Below are 14785 nucleotides of genomic sequence, written 5' to 3' on the forward strand. Positions count from 1 at the left end.
CTCGAGAGTGACAATTGACAAGAATGACTTTGTCCCACATAGTGCAAATCTTTCTATTTTATTCCTTGTGGATACTGTACACTTACTCTTCCGATGTTGAGCCATTCTCCTTTGGAATCACCTTCCCAACTATTTTTCCAGAACAGATGAAACTAATTTCATTATTTTCTCATCAGACATTGCTTTTGACTCAAAGAATAATACCCAGGTGGATCATTCACTTTTTTAAAGAGATTTAGCTTCAAATGGCATCAGGGTTGTTCTGAAAATTTACCTTCAAAGGCTGAAGATCAGCCAATGAGTATTGAGTGTGCTTTTGAATAAAGAATGTCGTAGGTGTTTTCAACTGACTACCATGTTTAAGAGACTGCTAGGGACTGTAATTTACTCGTTGTGGAAGGTTCTGTTTAAATCCAGCCCTCATCCCATAAAGCAGTCCCTATTCAGTGTTGGAAGTGATACTTTCCTCCTTGGCCCTGGGGATTACTCATAAAGCACTTAATTATTTGTTTGCAAAGTTTCATTAAAAAGCAGGGCCAATCATTGCTCGCTGACCTAAACATTCAGCTTATGTACTATTCAGCTCCCCACCTTTATGCTAAGCTGCAGCTGCAGGAGCAGAACTCACAGGAAATACACACACCCGAGCACTCCAGAAGCTATTTTATACAAGTGGGTTTTATAAATAACCGCAAGCTCTTCTTATCTATCAAATTTCGACACCCAGCCTCCCCTGTGCTCCCTAGAGGAGTGCCAAGAGAGAGGAGAGAAGAAAGCCTCCAGGTTCACCCCTTTGACTCTTTAACCCTGAGCTGCCAGTGTTCGCATGTGCCATGACAGGTAACTTCTGATTACTGAACTCCTTATCTTAAAGAAAAAAAATAGGATCGAATGTCCCTGCATTGCTCTTTATCTGCATTTCCAGAAATAAAGTGTGCTGCAGGGAGGGGAAAAAAAGGTCATTGGACCACATTCATTATCAGGAAAAGAATATTGTAAGAGGAATTCTTGAGCGCAGTGCTATTTAAACTAAATTTTGAGCAAGAGTAATAATTACCCTTTATAATATCACATGTGTAAAACACACTCTTAAGCTTCCTAATGGCAAAGAGGGAGGAGAAGGGGGCGTCCTAATCTACAGATAATGAGTAGTCAGGTTGCTGATCACTTGGTCCTGCCCCATATGTCCTGTATGTTTGTTCTGGGTGTGGATGTGTACTGTGAAGTAATGTATGACAGACTCTTCAGATCAAATCCTGTCCTGACCAGTTCTCAGACTCTTCTTAGCTAGTTAAGTGGCCCATGGACTCTCCTGCCTGAGTAAACTTTCTTCAGAACCCCAATTCTAGCAGTGCTTTTTTTTTTTTTTTGCCTTTTGACTTTTTTTATTACTCAAAAAAGCTTCATTTTTTAATTTAGCTTTCTGACTCTGTGCTTGTGCCTTCAACACTTTCACAACGATTTTCTGCTCCTCAATAAGGAAAGCATGCTTGATCCTGTCGCGGACACATTTAGCACACATGGAACCTCCATAGGCCCTGCTGACGTGTTTTTTCGTTTTAGACAATCTCATAAGAACTTTAGGCCTCACAGCACGAACGCCTTGCAGTCGGCCTGGGCACACGCCACACGCGGACTTCGGTGCTTTCCCAACTTTCTTGGTATAAAGGTAAACAATCCTATTACCAGGGGTTCGGGACAGCCTCGTTTTGTTAGACGCTGTGTTGTAGGAGAGCCTATGGCGGTAGGTCAAATGCTGGACCATTCTGAACGCCTCTAGACGCCGTCCCCGGAAGAGCTAGCAGTGCTTTTTAAAGTGCCCGTCCCCTTTGCTTAACTCCCAAAGACTCCACTGACACATACTCAGAATGCCCCACAAGTGTCAGAAGAAGAAAGGCCTTACTTTCCAGAGGGAGAGGAAGGTCTTAGTGTTTTGTACTCCTGGGTGAAGCTTTTTATTGTTTTGTTTTATCATTTATTTTTGTCCCTCAGTGCTTCATATGACGATTCAGTTACCTTAAATTCTTCCCCTCTGTCAGGTCCTAACATCCACACTAAGCCTCCACTCCCGGTAAACTGCGTGCCTCATTTGGAGAGGATTCTCAGGACTCTGAGAGTCTGAGCACTGGACACCAGCATACTGGACAGAATGCTGACGGAGCCTGGAAGACTCCTCGTGGAGTCGCAGACTGGCTCAGCTATTCTAAATGTGCTCCATTCTGTAATTATTATCACGATTGCTCCTTCCTCTTTTCCCTCTGCTATTCGGGTAGGATTTTCAATCTTGTTTCCTCATCCAATCCCATCTCATCTGTGTTCTACTATCTTTCTACCATCCAGGATTTCTTTGAAATCTCTAGTCTATTGCCTGCTGGTTTTCTGATGACCCTCCCCCAAATATTTTTCAATAATTTCAAGAGGACCTTGGGAGGGAAGAGAAGTAGATGTGTGCTCAATCCATCATTTAAAACTTAAAGCCCAGATTTCTCTTTATCTGTTATTAAAATCATCTATTAGTGGGAATGTACTTCATGCCTTATCTATCAGACAGAAAAGTCAACCTTGTTAACTATTCTAGTTTAAGGAGCTTCCTAAGCACTTTGCACAAAGTCAAAGTTATCCTATCAGTTAACCTATCTGATTACATACTCATCATCTGAGCTAATGGCCTTTCCATCAGCCTCTCTTAGAGCTCAGTGGGTGCTCTATGGGACTTCCTCACTCAAGTCAAATACCGATTCCATAGCTTTCTGTGGTGATTTATGCCCCATCCTTTTTGGTGATGTCCTTTCTAAATATCATAATTACAGAGATAAGCTATGGTATTCAATTCAAGCACAAAAGTGTCATAACACCATCAATTTTCCTATCATTGCTTCATTATTGTTCTGTTGAACACAGAGGTGTAAATAATCCATGGTTACTGAAGTCAATAGATTTTGAAGGCAAGTTGAGCTGAAATCTCCCATTAAAAAAGTACTCTTTTCCTTACAATAGTGATTATTTTTGGACACACAGATAAAGCCGGGCTGATTTAATCCCCATTCTGCCCACCGCCAAAAAAGTTTCTTTCTCCAACATTCTATAAAGTCATTTTCTTTCTTTCTATTTCCCCATTCCACTTGGAGTGACGGAAGCTGTGGGCACCTGTTGAATTTTTGAGTTACACAATCTGACGCTATGGAATGTAAACAATATATTGGAAAATAATAATTAATTAAAGTGGATCAATGAGGTCTTCTCTACTTGATGTAGCTACTTTTGAACTTGCATAAGAGGGCTTCACATAAGCAGAAAAAACTGATTACTGCCAAGACATCTTACTTCTCAATTAAAATCACTCTATCTGGAAACACTGGAGTTCTCTTCAATTCATACACTAGTCACCTGGTTGTAGGTTCTCTCAAAGTCCTCTCTTCCATGCGCACTGCCAATGTTCTACTTCAGGACCTCCATGTCTTTTGGTTCCGCAATTACAATAGACCCTGACTGGTCTCCTTACCTCTGATCCAGTTCAACCATCACCAAATTTTAGCTTAAAGTGAAAAGCAACTTTCTCTTGCTCCTCATCTCTTAACTATCAACCCTGTTTCTCAGAAGGACACACTTTTTAGCTCTTTTAACTTTTGCTTCTGGTTGCTGATAAATTTCTAAATAATTTATATACATCGTTGTTTCTTGATTTACTGATGTTGTACATTATACATCCTTACTTTCTGCTCCCAAACCTCCCACTGTATGGTTTTCTTCACTCTTTTTAGCTCCTCTCTTGATTACCTTTGTAAGTTTAAGTAATATATTAACAATTTTATTGTACATTCAAACAACTTCAGACAATATTTCTGAACTCCTCATGTGGTGAGATGGTACTTGCTGGGCCTGCTGCATAGCTCTGATCCTGGAACATCACTGCTTACTTGCTTGGATTAAATTGCCTCCTGACTCCGTGTTTTCCTTTGTCTGCTTACTCCCTTTTATATATTCTCTGTTAGTTTTCTAAAAGGAACATGAGTTTTGGCATGTTTAAAAATTCATTTTATCGTTTTCTCAACCTTGAGAAACACTTTGGCTATGTATGTGGTTCTCACTTAAAAATTGACTCTGTATTTTGAAGGCATTGCTCCACTGTTGTCTGGTGTCTAATAGTGATGATGAGAAACCTGATACAAGTCTTCTTATCATGCCTTTGTAGGTAACCTAACGTATTCTCTTAAGAGTTGTGGCATCTTCTTATTATCCTGGCTGTTCTGAAATGTCACAATGATGTGTCAAGGTCTTTTAACCTTTATTCTGTGCTGGGCACTTAGTGGGCTCCAACATTTGGAACACTCAAGTCCTTTAACTCCAGGAAATTTGCTTTTCTTCCTTCTATCAATTCCTCCCCACCACTTCTGTCTTTCCACAACACCTGTTTGTTGGATATTAGACAGCCTGTACTGAATTTCTATCTTTTATATTTTTCCTTACATTTTCCTTTTTCTTTTAGTTTTGTTCTGCTCTGAAGGAATTTCCATTATTATATTTTAATTAGATTTTAAATTTCAGCAATCATATTTTTAATTTTCAAGAACTCTTTCTGATCATACCTGTTTCATATCATCATCTTCCTGTTTATTTGTTTGTTTGTTTGATGGAAAACTTCTCTCTTTGGCTGCTACCTCCACCCCTCACAGACTGAGTATGCTGGCCGCAGCTGCTGTTGCCGTAGCTTCTGCTCCTTTTTGTTCCATTCCTCCTCTTCCTCTTATCTTCTCCCTCTTCCACCTCCTCTTCTATAAGGTTACTTAACTTAATTCCCTCGTATAATTATCATTCTTTTTTGCTGATAACAATTAAGGTCTGCTCTTTTAGCAGTTTTCAAATATACAATACAGTTTGTTAATTACAGTCACTGTGCTGTACATTAGATCCTCAGAACTTATTCATCTCATAGCTGGAGGTTTGTACCCTTTGACCAACGTCTCCCCGTTTCCCCATCCCCAGTCCCTGGCAACCACCATTCTACACTCTTTTTCTATAAGTTCCGCTCTTTTAGATAACACATATAAGTGAGAACATACAGTATTTGTCGGTCTCTGTCTGACTTATTTCACTCAGCATAGTGCCCTCAAAGTCCATCCAAATTGTCAGAAAAAGGAGGATTTCCTTCTTTCTTTATTAATTAATAAATAACATATATAAAGAACTATTAAAAGTAACCCAAAAGCGTGGTATTATCACAAGGATGAATAAAAATATCAGACTGCCCGCTATTCCAGTCCTGCTGAACACATCAAAAGAAATGTATTTGCCAACATTTACAGCCTATACTTGAGATACAGAATTTGTTTAACATTTATGTAGTCAAATATGTCTCTTTCTTTGATATTTCCTCCACTACTTCTAGTTTTATAAACTCCTGACCCTCAAGAGTTAATAAACATTCACTTTTGATTTTTATATTTTCTAAATTTTCTGTGTCTGTTACCTTTACAATTAAAATAATAAAGTATAGTTAATATTATAATTAATATTAATCCTAGATTATAGATCTATAAGCATATTGGACAATCTTTTATAACCTGACTCCTTTCTCTTTAAACTTAGTGCCCAACTAGGCTTCCAAAGACTTTCTAGTAGTCTTTGGAATGATGCTTTGTGTCTGTGTCGTCAATTCACCCTCTCTTGTGCAGTGAAAAGCCTGTAATAGAAAGGGGATAATGGAAGAGTAGAGATTTTGGAGTCAGTCAGATCTAGGCTCAAATTCCAGCTATCTCATTTAGTAGCTCTTCGATTGTAGCCAATTTATCCAACAATTGCCATGCGGTTGCCATGAGCATTAAATGAAATAATATATATAAAGTGTCTAGCACATAGAAGATGCTCAATAAATGTTAGGTAGCCTTTTTCTCTCCCCCACCCATCCCTTTGGGCATTTTGCAACTAGCTCAACATTCATTATTGACATGCTTGTCAGGAATAGTTGTTAAAATTACTTGCTCTATGAACTGAGGGAGTCACTTGGCTATCCCTGAAATAAAAATTATAAGATGGAAGATGTATTTTACACATAAGATAGCACAGAACATTCTGGTAGAACACAAGGTCCACTGAGAGTTAATTCATGAAAGCAAAGCAAGTTTCTTTCCAATATGTTTTGCATATCAGTCGAATTTTGCTAAGTTATCCTACAGTAACAAATAGCCTCCAAATCTCAGTAGCTTCCAACAATAAAAGTTTCTTCTCACTCACATTTCACAACCTTTACAAGCCAAGTACATTTCTAGTGTATATCCTCTTCATTCTGAGAACAAAGCTGAAGGATCAGGCCCTTTCTGAGACATGCCAGTCTCAGTCAGAGGGAAAAGTGAAAGAGAAGAACGACACGCCACATGATGGCTCTGAAAGCTTCTGCTCAAAAGAGGCACATGATACTTATCTCATATTTCATTGGCCAAACCAAGTTACTTGCCTGAGACTGGTGTCAATGAGATAAGAAGTCTAATTCTCCTGCAGGGATGACCCAATAGGGGGGTTTGAGGCAAGGTTGGGGTCAGCACATATTAGAGTAATACAATTTACCACATATGGCCTCTCAAGTATACGGCTCTCATTTGAGGTAACTACAGAATGTCTAGAGCTGAGGTAAGACAGCTGTAACGTGAATGAAGTGGTGTAACAGGTGTGCAGTTTAGTCATTTCTGGATTCTGTTAGGTCGATCACTGTAGCGTGTTACCAAAATCTCTTTTCATGCTTTAGTATCTCAGACTGTTTTCTGCTCTGAGGAGATGCCTCCCTTCAGCCATGACAGAATGGTCTATCTTGCTCTTTAAAGCGTCTAGACAAGAATGGCCTACTGGTGAGCAGTGCTTCTGTGTCTTTTGTAGAGCTACAGTCAAAAATATTGCCCACTGTGCTCTTTAGTGCTTCCTATATAGGGACCCACATGATATCATCAGAATTTTTTCTGCAGAAACAAACCTTGTTTCTGTAGACTAATGTGTGTGCTTTCTCTCTTCAGACAATAAAGAAAAGATCCACCGTGTTTCCCTTTTTGGACTTTCATTGCCATAAATCTTGGTACTCAATTCATTGCCAAACTGTAGTTGTTGACAACTCAGCTGCCTGGTAGAATTTCCTCTTCCTGACTTTAAATAGTTCTTGTTCCATTTAATATCCTGATTGTCCAGATTTGCATTTTTTTAAGCCTCTACCTGTCTCAAATGTTTTGGGATATAGTCCAAATATTGAATCCTGAAAAAAATAAAAATGTGAACCAAAATTATAAACTAATTCAGAAGAATATGTTCCAGTTCTTACTACCATATCTACAGAGAGATGGAGCATATTATAAGCAAACTTTAATTCACTGTAAAAACTCCTATTCCTTAAGCCCTAAACCACAAAAAAATTCAAAATAATGTTTGTGTCACAGAGTGTTGTATGTAAATGTTTTTAAGTGTTGAATTCTTGGGTAGAATGTGAACCTGATGAAGATAGGATCCATGTCATATTTATATTTCCAGCATCTACCGTGCAGCCCCAAAGGGAAAGAAGCATATCCTGCACATAGGACACCTTGCTCTGTGGTGGAACTCAGGATGTTGAGTACCTTTCACGAGGTCACAGAGCTAGGAAGAGGCAGAGGTGGAATTCGAACTGAGTGCTGTATCATTCCAGACCCTGTGCTCTTTGCATTATACAGTATTTCCCGAAGTGAGGTCACACATGTAAAATTGGTGAGGTATGAGATGTTTTGGGGTGGCATGTGTAGGAATCTTTTAAAGTTATGCATTTATTTTCATGTGTGTCAAAATATAATTAGAACACCTCTGATTTCATGGATACTATGAACTAAGATGAAACACAGTTTAACTAGAAAATGTGAGTCAATTAAAAGAGCAATGTTAAGTAACCAATACTGTGGGTGGTATGAGGGCTATGGTGAGTAGCCTACAGGTGTGCTAGGAATGACGGAAGTCTGGGAAACTGCTGCTTAACTCCCATCTCATTCTGGTTTCACTGTTATCACATAACATATTTATCCTATGATACAACATATTCAATCTGAAGTCTGTTGAGCACCCCCCGCTACTTGTCAGGCACTTAGCTGGGTGCTGAGATTAATAGCCGTGTTGCTTCTCCTCATTAAACTCTCAGTTAGCGCCTCAAAGACACCTGAAACCGGCCACCTCTGTTGTGGACGGAATGTAGAAAAAAAAAAAAAAAAGCTGCAATCTACAGACATTTCTGCCCACCAGTTCTAACCCTGCATTTTAAAATTCTTTGCATTATAATTTAGATTTATCCTCTATTGTGTGGTAATTTCCTTCTTCACTTTAAAATAGCACTTTAGATGTAAGTTAATTCAGCTGCGCTGTTCACTCCATCAACGTTCAGTTATCAGCGCTGATTAAATAGGGTGTTGGCTCTTTGCATTTGTGATATGGGCTTTAAAAACAAGGATGCCAGAGAAACAGATATCAGGTGAAGCTGTGCCCTATAAATAGAAAAGATAATAAGGTGCTTCAGCTTTCTGCTAGTAAAACTTTATGTAGGGTCTTGGTGACTAAAATTATAGGCATTTAGACTGTCAGGAAGAGGAAAAAAACTTATTATGGTAAAATAGCACAGAGTTTGCCTCTCTGTAATAGTTATGAGTTTTTTCCTCACTTAAAATAACATGATTTTATGAGCTTATAGTACCTGCTGGAAATTAAGAGGAGGACTGCATTTTGCAGCTCATTAAGTGTTGATTACGTAAGTATTTCTGGGTGAAGCATCATTGGAATTTTCCTCCAAAAGCAAAACTGACAGTTTTTCTCCATCCTTTTTGTTATTATTTTCTCAATTATGTGTTTGTAAAGCACATAATTACTCTTAGTTATTCTCATGAGCATTCATTTTCATATCTAGTAACAATCTTAGGTTCGAAAAAGTTTTGCAAAAGAAGCAATAGAAAAATCTATGTACTGTTAGCAGGAATTAGCATTTATGAATATTTTAGTTGCTTTTTCTATAGCTAGTTTTCATTATCCCCACATTATTTTCTCTATCATGTCTTCATTTAAATATGTATTAACATGAGTTAATTTAGTTTTAGCTGGAGAACCTTTTAAACAACGGCTATAGCTCTGTTAGTTCTATCTCCAGATAGAGTGTGATTGAGGACTGATGGGCCCGTGATGGCTGAGTCTTGGGCTAAACACCAAATACTCCCACACCTTCCCCAGAAGATCAGATATTCAGGACTGGAGGGGGGTGGAAGGAGAGGGACTAGCATTTTAAACAAGTTAATGTCATTCAACTAACCTCGGTATATCAGTTTGGGTCCAATCAAGAGACAGAAACCACACTGATTTTGGAACTGAGAGGCAATATGTTGATAACTGGCACACTGGGTTGTGGTTTTCACCACCTTTGTGGCACTTGGTCCCTCTTCTTCTCCCGTCACCCCTGCATCCCAATATACTTTGAATACAGCAGGCAGGATGAACCTGTTAACATGGAAATTAGGTCAGGTCACTCTTCTTTGCAAAACCCTTGCGTGGCTCCCATCCTACTCAGAGAAGAAGCTAAAGTCCTTAAATCTACTGGGTCACATACAATCTGTCCCTCTTTACCTCTGTCACCTCACCTTCTACTACTACTCTTCCCCTCTGTCATGTGCCACCTCAGCCACAATGGTCCTCTTGATGTTCCTCAAGCATGCCAGGCAGCGCCTGCTTCAGACCTTGGCACTTGGTGTTCCCTCCCCCTAGAGTGCCCTCCCCTGCCATTGCACGTGGCTTGCTCCTTCCCTTCCTTTACTCCAATGTCACCCTCTTAATGAGGCCTTTCCCGGGTATCAGGTATCAATGTCATATGGCAGCTAGCTCTTAACCCTTCATATCCCTCTTGGTTTCTTTTTTCTCCTTCATACCTGGAATTCGATATACCTGTAATCAATCATGCCAGGGTTACACTAGTGCCAATTTTGCAGGGATAGTATAAAGATTATATCTAGATAAAGTGGAGGCCCCGATGCATAGAGAACACTCAAGAAATATGAGCTCCATATAGCCAACAATCCCTAGGAAGGATGACCCCTTCTTGCCTATATTAAAGGCAGGCCTAATCCTACACTGCAAGCTGGCCAAGTGGCCACCTTGTCCCACACTCAAATATAGATGCACAAGACTAACCTTCTGATGGCAGGAAGAGGCAAGTAAAGACAAACATAAGGACAAGTGTACCAATGGAAATAAATATTATAGCCCTCTGGCTAGACATTGCCAAAGAGGACACACCAACAGGAGTCAGCCAAGGATATAATAATGTCATGTTCTAACTTTAAGGCTTGGCAGAGGAGTACAAGTAAGTTCTGATGATATCTCATCATGGGCAGCCATTTGAGATATTGTCCCCAAGTGCAGGCACACACTCCATCCTGGGTTAGTTTTTGCACCATTTCCAGCCACCCCCATGAGAAATCTCAGGCATTTTAGATCCCTTCCTCCTCCCCTGCTTCTCTTCTTGTTCATTTCCGAGGTCAGGGCTGCTTGCTCGTGTCATCTCCCTTCCATTCCCACTGCTCTGCTTCATGCCTCAGCATTTCTCACTTGAATTAGGGTAATAGCATCCTAACTTGTCCTCCCTTCCCCGCCCCGTAATCTAACATTCATGCAGCTGCCAGTTATTCTGATTCTGATGTCATGCACCGAGCATTTACTGTCTTTCACATATTGTTTTAGGTAGTTCACCTTTATCACTCATTCAACTCTCCCAACAACATTTTGAGCATAGGACTGGCAGTAGTCTGTATCATCAATGCAGAAGCAAGTTCAGAGAGGTTAAACAACTTGCTCTAGGTCTTTCAGCTAAACAGTGGCAAGGTTAAGTCTATGGTTTTTGCACCACCTCATACCTGCCTCTCATACGTCTTCCTAGAACACAGATCCCTTTGTAAAATGTGATTTTTAAATCTTAGCATTCAGAGATCTTCATAATCTAACTCTATCCTACTTCTTAATCTGTATCTCCCATCTAATTGCCCCTCACAATTCATGCTCCAAATTAACCAGAAGACTGCTTTCCTCCCAATATTCTAGGGACTACAGTGTCCCTGTAACTTTGCATGTGCTTTTTCTGCCTGGAGTACACATCCCTCCCTCTTAGTCTATTAAAAATCCTATAATGTTTCAGGCTCAGGTTAATTGCTGTTTCCTTCATGAAACCTTCCCTAATGCCCCTTGGGCAGAATTCATGGCTTTTTCTTCTGTATCCCCACAACACTCTGCCTTTATTTCTAATATACTACTTTTTTTCATTCTGTCTTCTATTATAGTTGTTCATATATGTGTCTCCTCTCTCCAGACCAAAAGTGCCTTCTGGGCAGGAACTATGTCTGATTTATCATTCAATTTTCATCATCTAGCATGGCGCCTGGTACATAAAGTTTCATAAGAAAGGTTTGTTGAATGTGGAGCGAATACTGACCTTCTCCAAGGTAGGAGTAGCTCTGAGTTATCAGGCTAATCCCCGCCTGCTGTAATTAGCATATTCAGCCAGGCCTCTCCAGTCAGCGTTAGGAGCCTCTCCTTTAGGCTCCCAAGATATCCCGTGCACTTTGAACATCGCATTATAATTATCTGTTTACGTATCTGCCATCCCTGTTCGGCTGCCTGAAATGAAGGAAACGTGTGTGAAGCCCAATGACTGTGACTCAGTGAATGGGCTTGGAGTGATTAAATGAAGGCAGACTGGTCCTCCACAGTGCCTGGCATTCTACCTGTGCTGAAGGGATATGTTTATTCTCACTGATGCCCTTCTGATGCTAAGCCATTTGAGTCAGTCTTCAATAAATCACAGTGTGATTGGCAGAGAAATGGGCAAGTCAGTTGTTCTCTAGGGGAAATGGACAACTATGGAACAATTTGACCATAATGGTGGTCAGAATGACTAGATCTGTGTGGCTGCTGCTTCCCGCATAGACCTAGCCCGAAACAAATAGACATGAATTTGGCAGCATAGGCACCTCCGTGGTCAAGGTAATAGTCAAAATGAATATCTGCTTCCTATCTGCTGTTAAGAGAGGTCTATCACATTTGTCTAATTTCCCATTTCAAGAGTATCAAATTCTGATGGTCAGTTTCAACAAAACTCAACCGGAAATTTGGTATTTTACAGGAATAAGTACATGGAGAAAGACACAGCGGAACTGAAAAATGGCATGAAGGATGCCCTGTGACATTATCAGTATAATGCCTTGACCTTAGTTATTCAATCTCTTGGTTGAAAAATGCAAAATATTTGCATGCATAAATCGCTCGATAGTAATTTTTTCTTTTTTGATATCTACCCACCTAGCCTGAGATTTTGTAAACCAGGTGTTTTTTTGATTCTCACAAACATGACATTTTTATGAACATAATAACACAAAAATATGTATCAGTGCCAATGCATCTTAAATATTTTCTATCAAACTGTGACCTTTTCTATTTGAAATAATATCTGAGTCTTTTTTCCTGGTGTTCACAAAACCCGCTGGGAAATTCAAATGATATCATCTGAAATGTAAAGGTATGCTTAGTAAAATTGGTTCAACCCAGATGTTTATTCAGGGATGCAACAGCTAGATATAGCTGCTGATTGAAAATGGAGCTGCAGGCTCCTGAGTTAGTCTGAATCACCTTCTAGATGAGTGAGTCCACAGGATGGATCAAATGTTTTCATAAAGAAGAAGATCAAGAGGAGTTGGAAACAATCCCCTGAGGGGCTAGATTATAGTTCACAGGATATTTAGAGAACATTTCCTCCCTCTCCTGGGAGTGGGCAATATGTGTTAAAGGTGCCTAGATTGTATGCACGTAGTTTGTGAGGATATTCTCAGAACGTCCACTCCATCCCTTTCTGTAAATCCTTTGAAAGGTCTGAGTGTAACTAATTTAAGCTCTCTCTCCCTGCCATATCATCTCCAACTGTGGCACAAGTAACTGGAGAAACCATGCAAAAGAGTAATGCTCTATCAGGGCATGTGAGTCTTTCCTTCTTCCTCACACGGTAAGTCAGATACAAAGAAACTAAGTAATTCTATTATAGTAAGCAACTTAAGAGAAACGCCCAAGGGGTAAAAGTAACCAGTTTCTTTCCTTAAACAGGATAAGGGCTCTTCTCCTTCCTTCTTGGCAAACTCTTCCTCATCTATTAGACACAAGCCTCTGCTGTGAAAGCCTTGCTGACCTCCTCGGTAATAGTCAGAAACTCCTCTAGGGGGCCCTCTATATGCTAGGCACTATGGGAAGCAGACGAAAAGACAAGACCTTTGCTCTCAAGGATCTTACAGAGCAGAAGGGAAGACAGACGCGTGGATATAAGCCCGAAATATTACAGTAAGGTGCTGCTCTCATGGACATATCTACAGTGTAATAATAAAAAAGTGCCTCAGTCAGCCTGGGAAAATTATGGAAGACTTCTCTGGAGAGGTGAGCAAACCAACTCTTGATCTTACTTAAGCAGACAAAAATGACTTATTACAAGATTTCAAAAGAGGTCTCAAGGATTCCAAGAGGAAGGAACTGAAACCAGAAATTGAAATACCAGCAGGATTATAGTTTTATGCTTTTCATCTCTACTATTTTTTAAGAGTTGGCTTCAGTCTCTCTCCCTCTCTCTCTCCCTCTCTCTCACCCTCCCTCTCCCTTTTTCTCTCTCAACCAGCTATCAATACTTCAACTTATCCACAGTAAAATATGGCTGTTTGCATTCACAGCCTCACTTAGAGAGTGCTTCCTGGGAAAAGAAAATCTGATTGGCCCTACTCAGGTCAATATGTACCCCTAATTCAGTGCCACAACTAGGGGTCAGGGTCATTCAGCAGAAACACAATTTCTGGGTCATAAACCGCTGGATAGTGAGAGGAGTTCTCAGCGAAAAGTGTCTGGGTGACACCAATATGTATTCATTACACAAACCACACGCAAAGACATCCCATTAGCTCTATATGACTGGAATATAAGGATGATGTGGGTAGAGAGGCAGGAGATGAGGTATAATGCTACGCAGGGTAGAATTTGTCTTGTAAAGTGATATGATAAGCTTTGCAAGGGGACAATAATATATATCACTACTGATCGAGATGGAGAAAATTGGAGAAGCAACATATATTATTATGTATAACTGTGTACTGTATATAATGATATTGCATACCATAATGATACTATATATAATACCATATATGATATATTGGATAAACTATTGTATACTGTTATATATTAATAGTCCTCTTGTTGAGTTTGAAGTACTTATATTGAAGTGGAGATGCTGCATAAGAGCTAAACTTTGTTGAGCACTCTCTGTGTGCCAGGTCCTCCACTTTACATATATTATCGGATTTAGTCCACACAAGTTCTCAGCCAGATAGGTATCATTTTGGTCTCCATTTTACAGATGAGGACTCTGAGGCACATAGAGATGAACTTGTCCAGGGTCACAGACACAGGAAATCCAGGATTTGTATGAACCAGTCTAATTGCAGTCTGTACGCCATGGCCACATGACTTTCTTTGGCCAATGAAAAGTGAGCAGAAGTGATTTATTTTTACTTCCACGTGGAAGCATTTAGAGTTGCAGTGTGATTCTTCATGCTCTTTTTCTGTGCTGTGGCAGGGCCTGGAATCTCACGTTGATATGGAGGAATTATATGGTGGAGCTGCTGTCAGCTGGGATCCCTGAGTGAATGCATAGGGCAAAGATAAAGCCCCTAACCCCCACCAAAATATATTGGACATATAGCTTGAAGGAGAAATCAACCTTTATTGATTGAAA

The 14785-nt window shown here is 39.9% G+C and overlaps 1 long non-coding RNA gene across 2 annotated transcripts in view; it reads left to right on the plus strand.

The window, feature by feature from the left end:
• Positions 1–747: 747 nt before the first annotated feature.
• The window catches only part of LOC124245277 (uncharacterized), a 94093-nt gene continuing 80055 nt past the window's right edge, over positions 748–14785 (plus strand). For both annotated transcript variants that reach the window (XR_006890257.1, XR_006890256.1), the window contains exon 1: positions 748–840. This is a non-coding gene — a long non-coding RNA (uncharacterized LOC124245277). The remainder of the gene's footprint in view (positions 841–14785) is intronic.

The sequence above is a fragment of the Equus quagga genome, chromosome 10, assembly GCF_021613505.1.
Source record: "Equus quagga isolate Etosha38 chromosome 10, UCLA_HA_Equagga_1.0, whole genome shotgun sequence".
Lineage (NCBI taxonomy): Eukaryota > Metazoa > Chordata > Mammalia > Perissodactyla > Equidae > Equus > Equus quagga.